Raw genomic sequence first — 23,897 nt, 5'->3', positions numbered from 1 at the left:
CTCCCTGAGGGCCCTTTAAGGGGAGAAATGATAAATGAAGACCTGAAATATCCAAAACATGATGGAACCTGAATATTTGATTTAATTCCAGATGATAGAAGGGTATGATGAGTGAGTCATAAATTTGAGAAATTTGACTACTGAGTAAAGGAATTTTTGTTTAAATTTTTTACACACCCATGAATCATGATAATGGCTTTTAGTGAATCCACGTTGTTTATGCTATGTCTTTACCCACTTGGTCCACAGCAAAATAGCTATTCTACTTTGTTTCATGCTTCAGGAAACTTTTTCTCATTTCCAGCTTTTGACTCATTCTGCCTTCCCCCTCCCACTCCAAATGTGGAAGGAAAACAATGGTTCTGATCTCTGGATTCAATAAAATTATGTGTAGGCTATGCATGCTCTGTGGTGCTATATAAATGTCATGAATTACAAGTGCTAACACTAGCTGGATTCTTTTCTCATAGAAAATAATATGGGCAGGGAGGGATATGAAAAGCATTCTTCTCTTTGAAAAGGGATCCACCAATGAATATCATTTTGAGGACAGACAGCACATCCTATACATCTGTATTTTTCCCTGGTAATTCAGCTTTACGTACACTAGGCACCCAGTATTGAATTTGAGACGGCAAAGAAGATACTCATTTTCCTCCCACTTCAATGAGAAATCCTGAAAGTGAACACAGATGCACTAGGCCAGGGGTCTGTAAAGGGTCCGATAGTAAATATGTTAGTCTTTGTGGGGCATATAGTTTCAGCCACAACTACTCCACACAGCCGAATATACTATGTAAACAAATGGATATGGCTATGTCACAATAAAACTTTATTTATGAAAACGGGTGGCAAGCAAGGCTTGGCCTGAAAACTGTAGTTCTCTACCTGACCTCTGCACTAAGCTATAATATACCAGACCTTCCCTTGGAGATCCTGTCAGATGCTTCATCACAGTGACAGCCTACACAAAAAAGTGTTAGTGCAGAGCTCAGAATGGAAATTAGGCAATTTCAAAATCATGTAGGGAAACACTGGAGTGGGTAGTTGTCTGACATATACATTAAAATAAACTGTTTTTTCTGCTGTCACACACCACTCAACGCAGAATATTTCATCTCTGGTCACCAAAATGTGTGTGGGTTTTTCCCCACGCACCAAGCAATTCTCCAGCAGACACAAATTTTATTATTATTGTTATTATTTTTTTCCTGCTTATGTAAAGATGTATATATGCACACAAATGTATATGTACACATGTGGTGAAAGAAAAAATAACTACAGGCATGATAGTCATCGACTTCTAGATAAAGGTTATCCCTGAGAAGGAGCGAGGATGGAAATGGCTGAGTGGAACATAGTTATACTCTTAATGTTCTAGTTCTTAAAAAAAAAAAAAGCAAAATATTAACATTGAATAAAACTGGGAGTTGAATAAAACATTGAATAAAACTGTATTTTTTTTAAAAATCACAATTAAAATGATAAAATGTTTAAAATATTTTTAAAAAAGATATAAGTATCCTTAAAACAAGATGTTGTGTTAAGCATCGTTTATCCTTAGTTTCCATGTAATACTTTTAAACTTCTCCTTTTGTAACATTTCCCAGAATTAGGGTTCCTATCCATTTTGCTCTTAATTTTCCTTTTTCCTTTTTTTTTTTTTGAGACCGAGTCTCACTCTGTTGCCCAGGCTGAAGTGCAGTGGTGTGCTCTTGGCTCACTGCAACCTCTGCCTCCCAGGTTCAAGTGATTCTCATGCCTCAGACTCCCAAGTAGCTGGGAATACCAGCATGAGCCACAATGACAGCTATTTTTTTTTTTTTTTTTGTATTTTTAGTAGAGACAGGGTTTCACCATGTTGGCCAGGCTGGTCTTGAACTCTTGACCTCAGATGATCTGCTGGGGTGGACTATATAATTAAATCCAATTCTAACACTATCTACTTGGAGTTAGAGTTAGATCTCACAGGTTAAGGGCTCAATCCCACAAAACTTCCCTCCTTTCAGATGTCAATTGCAAAGCAGTAGGCTGTGACCTGTGCTTCTGCCTGATCAGCTGAATAAGGAGGATAGGGCTGAAGGCTCCAAGCTTATGATCCTGGCTTGGTCTTTCTGGTGACAAGCACCCCTCCAGGAGCCCAACAAGAGCTGCTTCATTAGAACAAAAGATGTTCCTGCCACCCACGTAATTCCAATGGATTAGGAGCTCTGTGTCAGACGCTCCTACCTCTCAGGAAATTACAAAGGTCTTAGGAGCTCTGTGGCAGAACTGAGATCAAAGGCAAAATATTAGAACAAAGGATTCTAGCACCCCATCACTCAGGAAATTACATGGGTTTTAGGAGTTCTGTGCCAGGGACTGGGAGCAGAGACCAAAACATATATAAACATATATACACACACACACACACACACACACACATATGCACACACACATTTCTTATTTCTAGCCAATCCCTTGGTCACTAGCCACTGACTCCTTACAGCAAAATGATCTTATCTCTCTGAGTATTTACATTAAATGTGGCATTTATAGAGTAGATATAACAAGAATACCAACACAAGTATGGCTAATATTTGGAGAAGCCAGGGTGGAGTAAGGATAGATTTAAAGAAACAAAAAACTTTCCCTATAATGCCACTACATACATTTTTATATTCTTGTACTAATTCACTTATTATTTTCCTTCCTCATCTACTGCTGTTTGTACCTTGTCATGAGCTTGTGCAAAACTGTTTAACACAGAAATCAGCTGATGTTTAACTAGATCTAATTCCTCCTCAGGCCAGTCATTTCCCATAGGTATTACATCCTAAGGACAATTTAACTCAGTCTCCCAATAAGCTTGATTATCAGTATCAGTGTTATCATAAGGCTTATTTACATGAAGTAGTTAAGTTTTACCAACAACACCAGTATTACATCATATCACAATATGATCATGTACATTTGTTCAGTTTCATTACAGAGCAACTCAGTAAAAATTACAGAGGTATTTGCTTCTTCAGAATCTGCCCTTGCCCATATAGCAGATGTTATTAAGGACAGGCATTGTTACAATTGCCCATGACTTGTTTACTTCTGAGTTCTGTGTCAACTGGGGACAAAGCCAGTCACTCTGTCTCATCTCACAGGATTGCACTGAGACTGGTTTCCATTGGGAGCTATTATACAGCAGGGCCCACCTGCCTCCTACATGGAGAATATAGATTGTATTTATAATAGCTGTTATCCCTGCTAACTGTACTGCAGGATATATTTTGTTTTCACCTGTTTTGGGAGCAAGAGCAGTCATAGTATATCAATATAAATTACAAGTGCCCTCAGAGAACTTCTATAAGTTTTGAGAGCCGTGAGATTCCCACAGGTGTGCCCCTTGAGCTTCAGCAGCTAAAAGACAAGGCCATTGCCCCATAACCACTTAAACTTCAATTTGTATTAAAAACAGTCAAGAGGCCCTGTTGAGTCAGGGCACAGGCCCCTTTCCCATAGCTGGGTTTGACCATTTTCCTGAATTATTTGTTGCATCTGCCTTGCCCACTTTGCTAAAGCCTCATTATCTTTCCAGACTGGATCCCATACTTTGCCTTCCTCCTGGAAGAGAATCCCTCTTATCTGCCTATTCTAAATAATAAATATTTGTCCTCTGGATGCTGCTCCTCATAGTAATAAGCATCATCGGCTCACAAGGCAGAGGAGAGCCTTTGGAGAGATAGGTGTCTCTCTGGGAAATCAAGGGTATCCATGCACATTGTTGCCATTGTCTACTAACAGCCCTAGTGCAGTTAGGATACATGTTTTGCACCCAAGAGTGTTGGGTGCCCCATACTAGGTTAGATGAGTGGTGGTCACACCTAGGTGTAATTTAGACTAAGTATGCCACAACATTTCCCACAGCCTTCCTTATCTGAGGGTGAGGCCGTTCTCCAGGGCAACTCAAATCCACCAAGTGATGCCAACTGCTTTGATACCATCAGAGACCCATTATTCTTCCCTATTTTGCTTAATAGTTTTTCATCCATTAAAACAAGGGTGATTTGTATTTATGTACAGCACCCTGCGGCATGTTGGGCATTGACAAAGATTTTTTTACCTGGCCAAACTTTAGAAACTTCTCCTAGGCTCACCTGTGCACTTCTGTATAAAATCCAGTTTTAGCTAAGAACACTGCTAAGTCAATTTAGCAAGAATTCCTTATTCTCAATATCTGATCACCCTCAATATCTCATCAGGTTCTTCATTCTCCACCATCCTCCAGGTGACATATGATCATTCTGGCATATATTTAGCAAGAATCCTGTTAGGTTGCTTTAGCCAGAATGCTCCTTACGCTTGATGTTTTTCTTAGCATTTTTTCATCTACTTGCCCTTACCACTCTTCAGTTATAAATTCTTACTTTCCCATGCTGTATTCAGAGTCGAGCCCAGTTTCACTCCCTCACTACAAAATCTCATTGCAAGTGGTCTCTATACCTATGAGTGATGGTCTTGAATAAAGTCTTCTTAACCATGCTTTAACAAGTATCATTGAATAATTTTTTTTTCTTTAGCAGCATGTTGTCATTATAGTTTGCCTGTTATATAACTGGGGACCTTTCTAAGCTTTCAATCATCAAGGTTATAGTTGCACAGTGATCATTCTGTTGGGAGCTGTACACCACTTCGTTTGAAGTCCCAGTAGGAAGCAGTTCTTCGAACTTCCTCCCCAAATGATATCCTTTGTACTAAATATAGCCTGAAAATCCCACTTCAGCTGCCAATAGAAAGTGGTATTATCATCTACACTTCTGATCAAGGGGCTATAAATTAAGGATTCCCATGACTGTCCTCTCAGGTTCAATTAATCTGCTAGAACTGCTCCCAGAACTCAGGGAAACACTTTACTTACATTTCCTGGCTTATTAATAAGGGATATAGATGAACAGCCAGTGAAAAGATGCATAAGGGAAGATTTGGAAGTGTCCTGAGCACAGCCTCTTCTGACTTTGTGGAGTTGGGGTATCCCACCCTATCAGCTGTGGATGTGTTTGCTCTTTGAACCCTGTCCTTTGGGGTTTTAATGGAGGCTTCATTACCTAGGCATGATTGGTTACATCATCGGCCATTGGTGATCAACCCAACCACCAGCCCCTCTCCCCACCCCAGGAATCTGTCAATGGGGCTGAAAGTCCCAACCCTCCAACCACGCCTTGGCCTTCTTTCTAGTGGCCCCAAGCCACCAGTCATCTCACTAGCATACAAAGATACTTATCACTCTGGAGATTCCAAGGGTTTTAGGAGTTGTGTGCCAGGAAAAAGTCAAAGGCCTTTGGAAATGAGTAATTCAAAATCTAAGCAGTTGGAACTTTAAAATATTTTGAAATTTAAGGGAACATTTAAGGGATTTACAGGATTCTGATCCTTTTCAATTATTTCAAGTTGACATACCAAACATATATTTCTTATTCTAAATCACAATCTAATATCACAGCAGCAGTTTGCCCATTACAAAGGAAATTTTACCTCTGTCTCTAGAGAGTGAGGGCTTCCAGTCCTGCAATGAAAATTACTGAACATTCTGTGGAGAAATCAATTGGCCTAAATCAGTTGCTTATGGCATGGTTTTTCCCAAACTAATGAAATTAACTAGGAAGAGGCAGAAGAGGGGAAAATATCATGGGAGTTTAACCACTGGCTAAGAGGGGCTATTCTTTAGCTATTGGTAAAAGGGAAAAACAATTCCATCATCATTGAATAGATAGATAGATAGATAGATAGATGATAGAGGATTGATAGATATTCAACATTTGTTAAAGGGCACATATTAGCTGAGGGATATGTTATTTGAACAAATGTTAATACCTTAATTTTTGAATTGCTTATTTTCTGTAGGAAAATTTAGTTAGCTAATGAAATAGAAACATCATAAAGTAGCTGTCAGTATCAGTACAGCAAATGTGAGTATCTCCATCCTTGTGTGAGGTCAGCTATCATGAGGAAACAGGCATTATAGACAAAACCAGTGGAGAACTGATGCAATTGATTATGCTGTGAATTGAAAGAGCAGGAGAAAGCCATGGGCTCTGGAATCAGATAAACCTAGATTTGAGTCCTGCGCTTTACTTAATAGATAAGTGACTTTGGGTGAAGAAAGTAACCTCTCATAGTCTCAATTTCCTCACCTATAAAGTAGGGATAATAATAGGATCAACCTCACAAAGTTGTTGTAAAAATTACTTATAAAACTATTATTAGGTTGGTGCAACAGTAATTGTGGCTTAGTAGCACAGGGCCTAGCATATAGTAAAATACTCAACAAATTGTAGTGATTATCATCATTATTATGATTACTGATAAAAAATTTGAGCACTGCTGCTAGATCTACCAGTGATTTCCTATATGACTCACCAGGGGAAATCACTTTCTCTCACTGAGACTCTTCTTCTGTATAGTGAGGAACTAGGCCATCCCTAAAGTGTTTTTGGAGGTCTAAAGCTTTTAAGATAATTGGAGCGAAAGCCCTCGCTGCTCCTCAGATGAACTGGATCTAGACCCTGAATAAATAGGAGCACTTTTTTATTCCATGGTGGTGTCTGCAAAGCACCAAGGTTCCCTGCATTGCTCATGTTGGCCTGTGAGGACTTAAAATATTTGGTAAGAATCTTCTGGTCGGCCAGGTGTGGTGGCTTATGCCTGTAATCCCAGCACTTTGGGAGGCTGAGACAGGCGGATCACTTGAGGTCAGGAGTTCAAGAGCAGTCTGACCAACGTGGTGAAACCCCGTCTCTACTAAAAATACAAAACTTAGCAGGGCGTGGTGGCACACACCCATAGTCGCAGCTACTCAGGAGGCTGAGGTGGGAGAATTGCTACAACCCAGGAGGCAGAGGTCGCAGTGAGCCAAGATCGTGCCATTGCACTCCAGCCTGGGCGACAGGGAGACTCCGTCTCAAAAAAAAAGAAAAAAAAAAAAAAAGAGAGAGAGAATCTTCCGGTCTTTCCCCCACTCTACTATCTGTTGGTGTTTACTCATATATAGTTGTCTTCTCTTATTTTCATCTTGCTCCACGTAAGACAGACTTGGAAAGATTGGAACCGAACCATGAGGGAGCCTCAGAAATAATTGAGGAGAGGACGCCACGCAAAATAAGATCTTTCCTTGGTCCAGAAACCAGAAATGATACGACCACTAAATAACGAATGATCCCAGCTTCTGCAATGCAGGGACTTTGAAGCCAGGAGGATTTAGGCTTCAATCTATGCCCAGTAATTACTAACAATATAATCTTGGTCAAGTTAATTATCTTTGCAGGACAATTATAAATAGGAAAGATAATCCCTATTTCATAAGATTGTTGTGAGGATTCATTGCGATTATGTAAACAAAAAATAAAATTCTATGGCCTCCTAACCATCTGAACGGACTTCCTCCTCAGCCAGGGCTCCTTTAAAATTTAACCTGAGAGACTGTTTCAGGCCCTGATGGGAAGTAGGGGTTGGATAGGCCTCATTATACCGCTCCAGCATTAGCATTAACATCAACACAGAATTTAAGTTAGATAAGAAACATTTTACAACCTAGTCTCTCTGAAGCCTACTCCCAGAAGGCTTCCTCTGCAATTAAGAACTTGGGTCTCCACAATCCTTTTTCTTAACCCAGACATTCCTTTCTGTTGATCCCAGGTCTTTAGACAAACTCAACCAATTATCAACCAGAAAAAGCTGAAATTTACCTATAGCCTGGAAGCCCCCCGCTTTCAGTTGTCCCATCTTTCTGGACCAAACCAATGTATTTCTTAAATGTATTTGGTTGATGTCTCATCCCTCCCAAAATGTATAAAACCAAGCTGCACCCTGACCACCTTGGAGACTGTTCCCAGGATCTCCCAAGGGCTCTGTCATGGAATATGGTCACTCATATTTGGCTCAGAATAAATCTCTTCAAATATTTTACAGAATTTGACTGTTTTCATCAACATTACTTTAATGCAAATTATTTAGCACAGTATCAGACCATAATTCCTGCATTCTAAGACATATTTTTATGTTCTGAAATTGGAATGTGTCTTATATTTGAGATTCCTAGTAGGCTTTCTTTTCTTTTTCATTTTTTTTTTCCTAGAAGATGTTAATAAATCAATGGAATCTTAGAATCAAGAAAATTTCGTAGTCAATGATTAATTAAATTAGCTTCTATCATTATAATAATCTTTAAAATAATTTTTTTGTTTTAATTCTGTCCATACAAAGTGATGTACTGATTTTTAAATGTCAAAATGCTAGCAAAATATAGCCAATCATGTATATAAATTTAATACGTTAGCTCATACAGGTATAAATAATTTCCTCACACTAATCATCACTGGATTGCTCCTAGTTAAAGACTAAATTATCTGTTCCACTGGTTGCACCTAAGCAAAGGCCCATTTTCAACAGACTCCATTCTCTCTTCTTAGTACAATGCATTTCCACTTAAGAAACATTCATCACTCTTTTGATTGCTGTTAAATACAAAACCCTCATTTTGCATTCAGTATTATTTATTTTCTTTTTCAGTTGGTTATATGGCATGAAATAGAGTTGGTCTCTATTTACAGCTCAAATCTTGTGTCTCAAAAGTAAATTAATGATACTGCTCTCCTTAGTTCTTTTTCCTTAACCTTAGGTCATAGATATACTACTTTCCAAGTAATCTCATGATATAATTATCTTTTTCCACTAATTCCTCAAAAGCTTGCTACTTATAAAATTCACTTAGGTATTCATTTACTTTTTTTTTTTTGAGATGGATTCTCACTCTGTCACCCAGGCTAGAGTGCAGTGGTGTGATCTTGGCTCACTGCAACCTCCAACTCCCGGGTTTAAGCAATTCTCCTGCCTCAGCCTCCTGAGGAGGTGGGATTACAGGCGCCCACCACCACGCCTGGCTAATTTTTGTATTTTTAGTAGAGACAGAGTTTTACTATGTTGGTCAGGCGCATCTCGAACTCCTGACCTTGTGATCCACCTGCCCCAGCCTCCCAAAGTGCTGGGATTACAGTCGTGAGCCACAGCGCCTGGGCCATTTACTTCTAATTTATTTTTATTATCATAATGATGATAATAAAATATGCCTGTAGTCCTGTGCCTTCCTGTTAACATCAGCCTATCATGCTATTTGTCAAACTATGAAATTTAAATCAGCAGCATTAAATCAGGGCAGGAAATGAAATTGAAAACCACATAAGTTATCCGTTGATGTCCTACAGGCACGGGATGAGCCTCTCTATATCTGTTCCCAGTCTATAATTCCCAGGGCCCTGGAGACAATCACTGAGATATACTATACAACAAAGTGTGAATAGCTAACAATACTGCACTCAAAATTTGCAAAAAGAGTGGAAACTTAAGTGTTCTTACCCACCCTCTCCCCATACACATACAGATAATAATAATAAAAGGGGTGGTGGGAAACTCTGGGAGGCGATGGCTATGTCTATGGCTTTGACGGTCACGATGGTTTCATGGGTATATACTTATCCCCCTAACTCACCCAGTTGAATATACCAAATACGTATAGCTTTCTATATTAGAAAAAAGTGTTTCCATAAAGTGTTTTATAAAGAAATGAATGCAACAGGACACACTAAAGAGTGATTGTCACACTCATATCTCCATTTCCATGGCATCCCTCACAACACCATCACCATAACTACCCCCAAGTATAATCTGGCCACTGAATACTTAAAAGAATAAGTCCTTCCATTTTTATTTATCGAGGTATAATTTCAACACAGTGAAATATTTGTCTCTTGTGTTCTATCCAATCAGTTTCAATAAATGTGTACACTTGTGCAGACCATACCCCTATCAAAACAGAACATTTCCATCAGCCCCAAAAATATTCTGTCATTGCACAGGCAATTCCCCTCTGAAAAACAACCACTAACCCTATTGTTTATCACTATATGATAGTTTTGCATATTCTAAAGATTCATTTAAATTAAATTATATAATATGTCATCTTTTGCATCTTCTTTCATTCAGCATAACATTTTTGAGAATGATTTATGTTGCTGCAGGTATCAGTAGTTTATCCATTTTATTTATGAGTAGTATGCTATTACAAGAATATTTGTTTGCTTATCCATTCTCCTATTGATGTACATCTAAGATTTTTTTCAGTTTGGGCCTATTATGAAAAAAGTTGCTATGAACATTTTTATATGGCTTTTTTGTACACATAAGTCTTCTTTTCTCTTGGATAAATTCTAGGAGTGGAATTGTTAGGTCAGAGGGGAAATGTGTGTTAAACTTTTAAAGAAACTACCAGTTTCCTAAAATGATTGTTACATTTCATATTCCCAATAGCAATGTATGAGAGTTTCAGTTGCTCCAAAATTTGATGATGTCAATATTTTACATTTTACCCATTCTAGTAGGTGTGTAGTGTAGTTCATTGTGGTTTGCACTTGCTTTTCCTGGATGACTAATAATGTGAACACTCTTTTATATGCCTGTTGGTCATAGGCATATGTTCTTTTGTGAATCATCTGTTGAAATCTTTTGTCCATTTTCTTTTTAAAAAACTTTTAAGTTCCAGGATACACGTGTGGTACATGAAGGTTTGTTACATAGCTATACAGGTGCCATAGTGATTTGCTGCACCTATCAACCCATCAACTAGGCTTTAAGCCCTGCATGAGTTAGGTATTTGTCCTAATGCTCTCCCTCCCCTTGACCCCAACCCCCGACAGACCCTGGTGTGTGTTACTCCCCTCCCTATATCCATTGTTCAACTCCCACTTATGAGGAAGAACATGTGGTGTTTAGTTTTCTGTTCCTGTGTTAGTTTGCTGAGGGTGATGGCTTCCAGTTTCAGTCATGTCCCTGCAAAGGATATGATCTCATTCCTTTTTATGTCTGCATAGTGTTCCATGGTGTATATGTACCACATTTTCTTTATCTAGTCTATTTTATTTATTTATTTATTTATTTATTTATTTATTTATTTATTTATTTATTTATTTTGAGATGCTGTTTCACTCTTGTTGCCCAGGCTGGAGTGCAATGTTGCGATCTCGGTTCACGGCAACCTCTACCTCCCGGGTTCAAGTGACTCTCCTGCCTCAGCTTCTCAAGTAGCTGGGATTACAGGTATGTGTCACCATGCCAAGCTAATTTTGTATTTTTAGTAGAGGCAGGGTTTCTCCATGTTGGTCAGACTGGTCTTGAACTCCTGATCTCAGGTGATCCACCCACTTCAGCCTCCCAAAGTGCTGGGATTATAGGCGTGAGCCACCACTCCTGGCCTATCCATCTATTATTGATGGGCATTTGGGTTATTTCCATGTCTTTGCTATTGTAAATAGTGCCGCAATAAACATATGTGTGCATGTGTCTTTATAGCAGAATGATTTATAATCCCTTGGGTATATATCCAATAATGCGATCACTGGGTCAAATGGTATTTCTTGTTCTAGATCCTTGAGGAATTGTCACACTGTCTTCCACAATGGTTGAACTAATTTACATTCCCACCAACAGTATAAAAGTGTTCCTATTTATCCACAGCCTCATCAGCATCTATTGTTTCTTGACTTTTTAAAAATCATCATTCTGACTGCCATGAGATGGTGTCTCATTATGGTTTTGATTTGCATTTCTCTAACGATCAGTGATGTTGAGCTTTTCTTCATATGTTTTTTGACCACATAAATTTCTTTCAAGAAGTGTCTGTTCATATCCTTTGCTCACTATTTAATGTTTTTTGTTTGTTTTTAATCTTGTAAATTTGTTTAGGTTCCTTGTAGATTCTGGATATTAGACCTTCATCAGATGGGTAGATTGCAAAAATTTTCTCCCATTTTGAAGGTTGTGTACTCACTTTGATAATAGTTTCTTTTGCTGTGCAAAAACTTTTTAGTTTAATTAGATCCCTTTTGTTTGTCAATTTTGGCTTTTGTTGCAATTGCTTTTGGCATTTTCACCATGAAGTCTTTGCCCATGCCTATGTCCTGAATGGTATTGCCTAGGTTTTCTTCTAGAGTTTTTCTGGTTTGGAGTTTTACATTTAAGCCTTTAATCCATCTTGAGTTAATTTTTGTATAAGGTGTAAGGAAAGGGTCCAGTTTCAGTTTTCTTCATATGGCTAGCCAGTTTTCCAGTATCATTTATTAAATAGGGAATCCTTTCCCCATTGCTTGTTTCTGTCAGGTGTGTCAAAGATCACATGGTTGTAGATGTGTAATGTTACTTCTGAGGTCTCTGTTTTGTTCCATTGGTCTATATGTCTGTTTTGGTAACAGTACCATGCTGTGTTTGTTACTGTAGCCAGCCTTGTAGTATAGTTTGAAGTCAGGTGGCATGATGCCTTCAGCTTTGTTCTTTTTGCTTAAGCTTGTCTTGGATATATAGGCTCTTTTTTGGTTCCATATGAAATTTAAAGGAGGTTTTTTTTTTCTAATTCTGTGAAGAATGCCAGTGGTAGTTTGATGGGAATAGCATGGAATCTGTAAGTTACTTGGGGCAGTATGACCATTTTTACAATATTGAATCTTCCTATCCATGAGAATGGAAGGTTTTTCCATTTGTTTTTGTCCTCTCTTATTTCCTTGAGCAGTAGTTTTTAGTTCTCCTTGAAGAGGTCCTTCACATCCTTTGTTAGCTGTATTCCTAGGTATTTTATTATCTTTGTAGCAATTGTGAATGGGAGTTCATTCATTATTTGGCTCTCTGCTTGTCTATTATTGATGTATAGGAATGCTTGTGATTTTTGCATGTTGATTTTTTATCCTGAGACTTTGCTGAAGTTGCTTATCAGCTTAAGATTTTGAGCTGAGACGATGGGGTTTTCTAAATATAGAATCAAGTCATCTGCAAACAGAGACAATTTGACTTCCTTTCTTCTTATTTGAATACTCTTTATTTCCTTCTCTTGCCTGATTGCCCTGGGCAAACGTCCAACACTATTTTGAATAGGAGTGGTGAGAGAGGGCATCCTTGTCTTGTGCCTATTTTCAAAGGGAATGCTTCCAGCTTTTGTCCATTCAGTATGACATTGGTTACGGGTTTGTCATAAATAGTTCTTATTATTTTGAGATATGTTTCATCAATACCTAGTTTATTGAGAGTTTTTAGCATGAAGGGATGTTGAATTTTATCAAAGGCCTTTTCTGCATCTATTGAGATAATCATGTGGTTTTTGTCATTGGTTCTGTTTATGTGATGAATTATGTTTATTGATTGCATATGTTGAACTAGTCTTGCATCCCAGGGATGAAGTCAGCTTGATCGCAGTGGATAAGCTTTTTGATGTGCTGCTAGATTTGGTTTGCCAGTATTTTATTGAGGATTTTTGCACTGATGTTGATCAGGGATATTGGCCTGAAGTTTTCTTTTTTTCTATGTCTCTGCCAGGTTTTCATATCAGGATGATGCTGGCCTCATAAAATGAGTTAGGGAGTAGTCCCTCCTTTTCAATTGTTTGGAATAATTTCAGAAGAAATGGTACCAGCTCCTCTTTGTACCTCTGTTAGAATTTGGCTCTGAATCCATCTGGTCATGAGCTTTTTTTGGCTGGTAGGCTATTAATTACTGCCTCAATTTCAGAATTTGTTATTGATCTATTCAGGGATTCGACTTCTTCCTGGTTTAGTCTTGAGAGGATGTATGTGTCCAGGAATTTATCCATTTCTTCTAGATTTTCTAATGTCTTTGCATAGAGGTGTTTATAGTATTCTCTGATGGTAGTTTGTATTTCTGTGGGGTCAGTGGTAATATCCCCTTTATAATTTTTATTGTGTCTATTTGATTCATCTCTCTTTTCCTCTTTATTAGTCTAGTTAGTGGTATATCCTGATTTTTTCAAAAAGCCAGATTCTGGATTCATTGATTTTTTTCTGAGGGGTTATTTTGTGTCTCTATCTCCTTCAGTTCTGCTCTGATCTTAGTTATTTCTTGTCTTCTGTTACCTTTCGGATTTGTTTGCTCTTGCTTCTCTAGTGCTTTCAACTGTAATCTTAGGGTGTTAGTTTGAGATCTTTCTAGATTTCTGATGTGAGCATTTAGTGCTATAAATTTCCCTCTTAACACTGCTTTAGCTGTGTCCCAGAGATGCTGGTATGTTGTCTCTTTGTTCTCATTAGTTTCAAAGAACTTCTTGATTTCTGCCCTAATTTCATTATTTACCCAAGAGTCATTCTGGAGCAGGTTGTTCAGTTTCCATGCAGTTGTGTGGCTTTGAGTGAGTTTTTTAATCCTGAGTCCTAATTTGATTGCACCGTGGTCTGAGAGACTGTCTGTTATGATTTCAGTTCTTTTGAATTTGCTGAAGAGTGTTTTACTTTCAATTATGTGGTTGATCGTAGAATAAGTGCCATGTGGCACTGAGATGAATGTGTATTCTGTTGATTTGGGGTGGAGAGTTCTGTAGATGTCTATTAGGTCCACTTGGTCCAGAGCTGATTTCAAGTCCTGAATATCCTTGTTAATTTTCTGTCTTGTTGATCTATCTAATATCAACTGTGGGGTGTTAAACTCTCCCACTATTGTTGTGTGGGGGTTTATGTCTCTTTGTAGGTCTCTAAGAACTTGTTTTATAAATCTGGGTGCTCCTGTATTGGGGGATAGTTAGCTCTTCTTGTTGCATTGATCCCTTTACTATTATGTAATGCCCTTCTTTGTCTTTTTTGATCTTTGTCAGCTTAAAGTCTGTTTGTTAGAGACTAGGATTGCAATCCCTGCTTTTTTTTTTTTTTTTTTTGCTTTCCATTTGCTTGGTAAATTTTCCTCCGTCCCTTTATTTTGAAGCTATTTGTGTCTTTGCACGTGAGATGGGTCTCCTGAATACAGCACACCGATGGCTCTTGATTCTTTATCCAGTTTGCCAGTCTGTGTCTTTTAATTGGGGCATTTAGCCCATTTCCATTTAAGGTTAATATTGTTACGTGTGAATTTGATCTTGTCATCATGATGCTAGCTGGTTATTTTGCACACTAGTTGATGCAATTTCTTTATAGTGTCATTGGTCTTTATATTTTGATGTGTTTTTGTAGTGGCTGGTACCAGTTTTTCCTTTCAATATTTAGTGCTTCCTTCAGAGCTCTTGCAAGGCAGGCCTGGTGGTCATGAAATCCCTCAGCATTTGCTTGTCTGGAAAGGATTTTATTTCTCCTTCGCTTGTGAAGCTTAGTTTGTCTGGATATGAAATTCAGGGTTGAAAATTCTTTTATTTGAGAATGTTGAATATTGGGGGTGGTTCCAAGATGGCCGAATAGAAACAGCTCCAGTCTACAGCTCTCAGTGTGAGCGATGCAGAAGATGGAGATTTCTGCATTTCCAACTGAGGTATTGGATTCATCTCACTGGGGCTTGTCGGACAGTGGGTGCAGGACAGTGGGTGCAGCCCACTGAGCATGAGCCAAAGCAGGGCAAGGCATCACCTCACCGCAGAAGCACAAGGGGTCAGGGAATTCCCTTTCCTAGCAAGGGAAGGGGTGACAGACGGCACCTGGAAAATTGGGTCACTCCCAGCCTAATACCACACTTTTCCAATGGTCTTAGCAAACGGCACACCAGGAGATTATATCCTGCACCTGGCTCAGAGGGTCCCACACCCACAGAGCCTTGCTCATTGCTAGCACAGCAGTCTGAGACCTAACTGCAAGGTGGCAGCGAGGCTGGGGGAGGGGTGCATGCCATCACTGAGGCTTGAGTAGGTAAACAAAGCAGCCCGGAAGCTCGAACTGCGTGGAGCCCACCGCAGCTCAAGGAGGCCTTCCTGCCTCTGTAGACTCCACCTCTGGGGGCAGGGCATAGCTGAACAAAAGGCAGCAGAAACCTCTGCAGACTTAAATGTCCCTGTCTGACAGCTTTGAAGAAAGTAGTGGTTCTCCCAGCACGGAGTTTGAGATCTGAGAACGGACAGACTGCCTCCTCCTGTCCCTGATCCCTGAGTAGCCTAACTGGGAGGCACCCCTCAGTAGGGGCAGACTGACACCTCACACGGCCGGGTACCCCTATGAGATGAAGCTTCCAGAGGAACAATCAGGCAGCAACATTTGCTGTTCACCAATATCCACTATTCTGCAGACTCCGCTGCTGTTACCCAGGCAAGCAGGGTCTGGAGTGGACCTCCAGCAAACTCCAACAGACCTGCAGCTGAGGGTTCTGACTGTTAGAAGGAAAACTAACAAACGGAAAGGACATCCACACCAAATCCCCATCTGTACGTCACCATCGTCAAAGACCAAAGGTAGATAAAACCACAAAGATGGGGGAAAACAGAGCAGAAAAGCTGAAAATTCTAAAAATCAGAGGGCCTCCCCACCTCCAAAGGAACGCAGCTCTTCGCCAGCAATGGAACAAAGCTGGACGGAGAATGACTTTGAGGAGTTGAGAGAAGAAGGCTTCAGATGGTCAAACTTTTCCGAGCAAAAGGAGGAAGTTCGAACCCATCACAAAGAAGCTAAAAACCTTGAAAAAAGATCAGATGAATGGCTAACTAGAATGACCAGCATAGAGAAGTCCTTAAATGACCTGATGGAGCTGAAAACCATGGCACGAGAACTCTGTGACAAATGCACAAGCTTCAGTAGCCAATTCAATCAACTGGAAGAAAGAGTACCAGTGACTGAAGATCAAACGAATGGAATGAAGTGAGAAGAGAAGTTTAGAGAAAAAAGAGTAAAAAGAAATGGACAAAGCCTCCAAGAAATATGGCATATGTGAAAAGACCAAATCTATGTCTAATTGGTGTACCTGAAAGTGACAGGGAGAATGGAACAAAGCTGGAAAACACTCTGCAGGATATTATGCAGGAGAACTTCCCCAACCTAGCAAGGCAGGCCAACATTCAAATTCAGGAAATACAGAGAACGCCACAAAGATACTCCTCAAGAAGAGCAACTCCAAGACACATAATTGTCAGATTCACCAAAGTTGAAATGAAGGAAAAAACATTAAGGGCAGCCAGAGAGTAAGGTCAAGTTAACCACAAAGGGAAGCCCATCAGACTAACAGCTGATCTCTCGGCAGAAACTATACAAGCCAAAAGAGAGTGGGGGCCAATATTCAACATTCTTAAAGAAAACAATTTTCAACCCAGAATTTCATATCTAGCCAAACTAAGCTTCATAAGTGAAGGTGAAATAAAATCCTTTACAGACAAGCAAATGCTAAGAGATTTTGTCACCACCAGGCTTGCTCTACAAGAGCTCCTGAAGGAAGCACTAAACATGGAAAGGAACAACCAGTGCCAGCCACTGCAAAAACATGCCAAATTGTAAAGACCATCGATGCTAGGAAAAAACTGCATCAACTAGCAAGCAAAATAACCAGCTGACATCATAATGACAGGATCAAATTCACATATAACAATACTAACCTTAAATGTAAATGGGCTAAATGCTCCAGTTGAAAGACACAGACTGGTAAATTTGATGAAGAGTCAAGACCCCTCAATGTGCTGTATTCAGGAGACTCATCTCACATGCAGAGACACACATAGGCTCAAAATAAAGGGATGGAGGAAGATCTACTAAACAAATGGAAAACAAAAAAAGGCAGGGGTTGCAATCCTAGTCTCTGATAAAAACAGACTTTAAACCAACAAAGATCAAAAGAGACAAAGAAGGCCATTACATAATGGTAAAGGGATCAATTCAACAGGAAGAGCTAACTATCCTAAATATATATGCACCCAATACAGGAGCACCCAGATTCATAAAGCAAGTCCTTAGAGACCTACAAAGAGACTTACGCTCCCATACAATAATAACGAGAGACTTTAACACCCCACTGTCAACATTAGACAGATCAACGAGACAGAAAGTTAACAAGGATATCCAGGCATTAAATTCAGCTCTGCATCAAGTGGACCTAATAGACATCTACAGAAGTCTCCACCCCAAATCAACAGAATATACTTTCTTCTCAGCAACACATCGCACTTATTACAAAATTGACCACATAGTTGGAAGTAAAGCATGCCTCAACAAATGTAAAAGAACAGAAATTATAACAAACTGTCTCTCAGACCACAGTGCAATCAAACTAGAACTCAGGATTAAGAAACTCACTCAAAACTGCTCAACTACATGGAAACTGAACAACCTGCTCCTGAATGACTACTGGGTACATAACAAAATGAAGGCAGAAATAAAGATGTTCTTTGAAACCAATGAGAACAAAGACACAACATACCACAATCTCTGGGACACATTCAAAGCAGTGAGTAGAGGGAAATTTATAGCACTAAATGCCCACAAGAGAAAGCAGGAAATATATAAAATTGACACCCTAACATCACAATTAAAAGAACTAGAGAAGCAAGAGCAAACACATTAAAAAGCTAGCAGAAGGCAAGAAATAACTAAGATCAGAGCAGAACTGAAGAAGATGGAGACACAAAAAACCCTTCAAAAAAATCAATGAATCCAGGAGATAGTTTTTTGATAAGATCAGCAAAATTGATAGACCACTAGCAAGACTAATAAAGAAGAAAAGAGAGAGGAATTAAATATATGCAATAAAAAATGATAAAGGGGATATCACCACCAATCCCACAGAAATACGAACTACCATCAGAGAGTACTATAAACACCTCTATGCAAATAAACTAGAAAATCTAGAAGAAATGGATAAATTCCTCAACACATACACCCTCCCAAGGCTAAACCAGGAAGAAGTTGAATCCCTGAATAGACCAATACCAGGCTCTGAAATTGAGGCAAAAGTTAATAGCCTACCAACCAAAAAAAGTCCAGGACCAGATGGATTCATAGCCGAATTCTACCAGAGGTACAAGGAGGAGCTAGTACCATTCCTTCTGAAACTATTCCAATCAATAGAAAAAGAGGGAATACTCCCCAACTCATTTTATGAGGCCAGCATCATCCTGATACCAAAGCCCGGCAGAGACACAACAACAAAAAAGAGAATTTTAGAACAATATCCTTGATGAACATCAATGCAAAAATCCTCAATAAAATACTGGCAAACAGAATCCAGCAGCACATCAAAAAGCTTATCCACCAAGATCAAGTGGGCTTCATCCCTGGGATGCAAGACTGGTTCAACATATGCAAATCAATATACATAATCCAGCATATAAACAGAACCAAAGACAAAAACCACATGATTATCTCAATAGATGCAGAAAAGGCCTTTGACAAAATTCAACAGCCCTTCATGCTAAAAACTCTCAATAAACTAGGTATTGATGGGACATATCTCAAAATAATAAGAGCTATTTACGACAAAATATCATACTAAATGGGCAAAAACTGGAAGTATTCCCTTTGGAAACTGGCGCAAGACAGAGATGCTCTCTCTCACCACTCCTATTCAACATAGTGTTGGAAGTTCTGGCCAGGGCAATCAGGCTGGAGAAAGAAATAAAGCGTATTCAATTAGGAAAAGAGGAAGTCAAATTGTCTCTGTTTGCAGACAACATGATTGTGTATTTAGAAAACCCCATCATCTCAGCCCAAAATCTCCTTAAGCTGATAAGCAACTTCAGCAAAGTCTCAGGATACAAAATCAATGTGCAAAAATCACAAGCATTCCTATACACCAATAACAGACAAACAGAGAGCCAAATCATGAGTGAACTCCCATTCACTATTGCTTCAAAGAGAATAAAATACCTAGGAATCCAACTTACAAGGGATGTGGACCTCTTCAAGGAGAACTACAAACCACTGCTCAATGAAATAAAAGAGGACACAAACAAATGGAAGAACATTCCATGCTCATGGATAGGAGGAATCAATATCATGAAAATGACCATACTGCCCCAGGTAATTTATAGATTCAATGCCATCCCCATCAAGCTACCAATGACTTTCTTCACAGAATTGGGAAAAAAACTACTTTAAAGTTCATATAGAACCAAAAAAGAGCCCACATTGCCAAGACAATCTTAAACCAAAAGAACAAAGCTGGAGGCATCACGCTACCTGACTTCAAACTATACTACAAAACTACAGTAACCAAAACAGCATGGTACTGGTACCTAAACAGAGATATAGACCAATGGAACAGAACAGAGCCCTCAGAAATAATACCACACATCTACAACCATCTGATATTTGTCAAACCTGACAAAAACAAGCAATAGGGAAAGGATTCCCTATTTAATAAATGGTGCTGGGAAAACTGGCTAGCCATATGTAGAAAGCTGAAATGGATCCCTTCCTTACACCTTATACAAAAATTAATTCAAGATGGATTAAAGACTTAAATGTTAGACCTAAAACCATAAAAACCCTAGAAGAAAACCTAAGCAATACCATTTAGGACATAGGCATGGGCAAGGACTTCATGTCTAAAACACCAAAAGCAGTGGCAACAAAAGCCAAAACTGACAAATGGGATCTAATTGAACTAAAGAACTTCTGCACAGCAAAAGAAACTACCATCAGAGTGAACAGGCAACCTACAGAATGGGAGAAAATTTTTGCAATCTACTCATCTGACAAAGGGCTAATATCCAGAATCTACAAAGAACTCAAACAAATTTTCAAGAAAAAAGCAAACAACCCCATCAAAAAGTGGGCGAAGGATATGAACAGACACTTCTCAAGAGAAGACATTCATGCAGCCAACAGACATATGAAAAAAGTGCTCATCATCACTGGCCATCAGAGAAATGCAAATCAAAACCACAATGAGATACCATCTCACACCAGTTAGAATGGCCATCATTAAAAAGTCAGGAAACAACAGGTGCTGGAGAGGATGTGGAGAAACAGGAACACTTTCACACTGTTGGTGGGACTGTAAACTAGTTCAACCATTGTGGAAGACAGTGTGGCTATTCCTTAAGGATCTAGAACTAGAAATACCATTTGACCCAGCCATCCCATTACTGACTATATACCCAAAGGACTATAAATCATGCTGCTGTAAAGACACATGCGCACATATGTTTATTGTGGCACTATTCACAATAGCAAAGACTTGGAACCAACCCAAATGTGCATCCATGATAGACTGGATTAAGAAAATGTGGCACATATATACCACAGAATACTATGCAGACATAAAAAAGGATGAGTTCATGTCCTTTGTAGGGACATGGATGAAGCTGGAAACCATCATTCTCAGCAAACTATCACAAGGACAAAAAACCAAACACCACATGTTCTCACTCATAGGTGGGAATTGAACAATGAGAACACTTGGACATAGGAAGGGGAACATCACACAGTGGGTCCTGTCATGGGATGGGTGGAAGGGGGAGGGATAGCATTAGGAGATATACCTAATGTCAATGACTAGTTATTGGGTGCAGCACACCAACACAGCACATGTATACATATGTGACAAACCTGCACATTGTGCACATGTACCCTAGAACTTAAAGTATTAAAAAAAAAAGAGAGAGAGAATGTTGAATATTGGCCCACACTCTCTTCTGGCTTGTAGGATTTCTGCTGAGAGGTCTGCCATTAGTCTGATGGGCTTCCCTTTCTCTCTGGCTGCCCTTAACATTTTTTCCTCCATTTCGACCTTGGAGAATCTAATGATTATGTGTCTTGGGGTGGATCTCTTTATGGAGTAGCTTAGTGGTGCTCTCTGTGTTTCCTGAATTTGAATGTTTCACTGTCTCACTAGGTTGGGGAAGTTCTCTTGGATAATACCCTGAAGTGTGTTTTCCAACTTGGTTTTATTCTGCTCATCACTTTAAGGTACTTCAATCGATTGTAGGTTCAGTATTTTTACATAGTTCCATATTTCTCAGAGGTTTTGTTCTTTCCTTTTCATTATATTTTTATCTAATCTTGTCTGCATGCCTTATTTCAGCAAGATGGTTTACCAACTCTAATATCCTTTTTTTTTTAACTTGGTCAATTTGGCTATTGATACTTGCGTATGTTTCACGAAGTTCTCATGCTGTGTTCTTCAGCTCCATGAGGTCATTTATGTTCCTCTCTAAACTGATTATTCTAGTTAGCAGCTCCTGTAACCTTTTATCAAGGTTCTTAGCTTCCTTGCATTGGGTTAGAAGATGCTCCTTTAGTTCAGAGTAGTTTGTTATTACCCACCTTCTGAAGTCTACTTCTGTCGATTCATCCATCTCATCCTCCATCCAGTTCTGAGCCCTTGCTGGAGATTTGTTGTGATCATTTAGAAGAGAAGAGGCATTCTGGCTTTTGGGATTTTCAGTGTTTTTGCATTGGTTTTTCCTCATCTTCATGGATTTATCTACCTTTCATCTTTGAGGCTGATGGCCTTTGGATGGGGTTTTTGTGGTGGCGGGGGTCTTTTTTGTTGATGTTGTTGTTGTTTTCTGTTTGTTAGTTTTTCTTCTAATAGTCAGGCCCCTCTTCTGCAGGTCGGCTACAGTTTTCTGGGGGTCCACTCTGGACCCTGTTTGCCTTGGTATCACCAGTTGAGGCTGCAGAACAGCAAAGATTGCTGCCTGCTCCTTCCTCCAGAAGCTTCATCTTACATTGGCCTGATGCCAGCCAGGGCTCTCCTGTATGAGGTGTCTGTCGGCCCCCGCTGGGAGGTCTCTCCCAGTCCCCGCTGGGAGGTCTCTCCCAGTCCCGCTGGGAGGTCTCTCCCAGTCCCCGCTGGGAGGTCTCTCCCAGTTGGGAGGCACAGTGTCAGGAACCTGCTTGAGGAGGCAATCTGTCCCTTAGCAGAGCTGGTGTGCTGTGATGGGAGAATCTCCCTTGTCAGGATCAGCCGGTATCTTCAGAGCCAGCAGGCAAGAAAGATTAAATCTGCTGAAACTGCAACCGCAGCCGCCCCTTCCCTCAAGTGCTGTGTCCCAGGGAGATGAGAGTCCTGTCTATAAGCCCCTGACTGGAGCTGCTGGATTTCCTGGAGAGTCCTTGCCCAGTGAGGAGGAATCTAGAGAAGCAATCTGGCCACAGCCGCTTTGCTGTGCTGTGTCGACTTCCACCCAGTCCAAACCTCTCAGTCTCCTTAGCACTATCAGGGGAAAACTGCCAACTAAAGCCACAGCAATGGCTGCTGCCTCTCCCCGCACCAAACTCGATCATCCCAGGTCTGCTCCAGACTGCTGTGCTGGCAGTGAGAATTTCAAGCAGTGGTTCTTAGCTTGCTGGCCTCCGTCGGAGTGGGATCTACTGAGTGAGACTGCTTGGCTCCCTGGTTTCAGCACCCTTTCCAGGGTAGTGGACAGTTCACCTGTCTCACTGGAGTTCCAGGCATCTCTGGAGTATGAAAAAACTCCTGCAGCTTAGTACCTGCCAGAACAGCCACCGAGATTTGTGCTTGAAACTCAGGGCCATGGTGGTATTGGTTCACGAGGGAATTTCCTGATGCTTGGGTTGCAAAAATCTGTGGGAAAAGCGTAGTACCCCTGGCGGGTAGCACAACCCTTTACCGCTTCCCTTGGCTGGGAGAAGAAGGTCCCTGGGCTCCATGCACTTCCCACGTGAAGCAACTCCCTACCCTGTTTCTGCTCACTCTCCATGGGTTGCCCCCACTGCCTAACCAGTACTAATCAGATGAACTGAGTACCTCAGTTGGAAATGCAGAAATCACTTGCCCTCTGCATTGGTCTCGCTGGGAGCTGCAGACTGTAGATGTTTCTATTTGGCCATCTTGGCCTTTCCGCTTTCTATTGTATTTTTGTCTTATGATTGAGTTATAGGAGTTCTTCATATAGTCGGAGTAGGAGTCCTTTGTCAAATATATTTGTTTTGAATATTTTCTTATAGTATATGACTTGTTTACTTATTTTCTCAAGTACTTTTGGAGCACAACTTTCTTTCTTTCTGTTTTTTTTTTTTTTTTTTTTTGCAATCAAACAAAGTCCATAGTTTACATGAGTTCACTCTTTGTGTCATATATTCCATGGATTTTGACAAATGTATAACGACAGGTATTCACCATGTGGTATTATACAGAAGAGTTTCACTGTCTTAAAAATCCATGTATTCATCCCTCACTCC

Source organism: Hylobates moloch, unplaced genomic scaffold (assembly GCF_009828535.3).
Source record: "Hylobates moloch isolate HMO894 unplaced genomic scaffold, HMol_V3 SCAFFOLD_6, whole genome shotgun sequence".
NCBI classification, from domain to species: Eukaryota; Metazoa; Chordata; class Mammalia; order Primates; family Hylobatidae; genus Hylobates; species Hylobates moloch.
The sequence above is the reverse complement of the archived record's forward strand: the minus strand, read 5'-3'. Positions refer to the sequence as shown.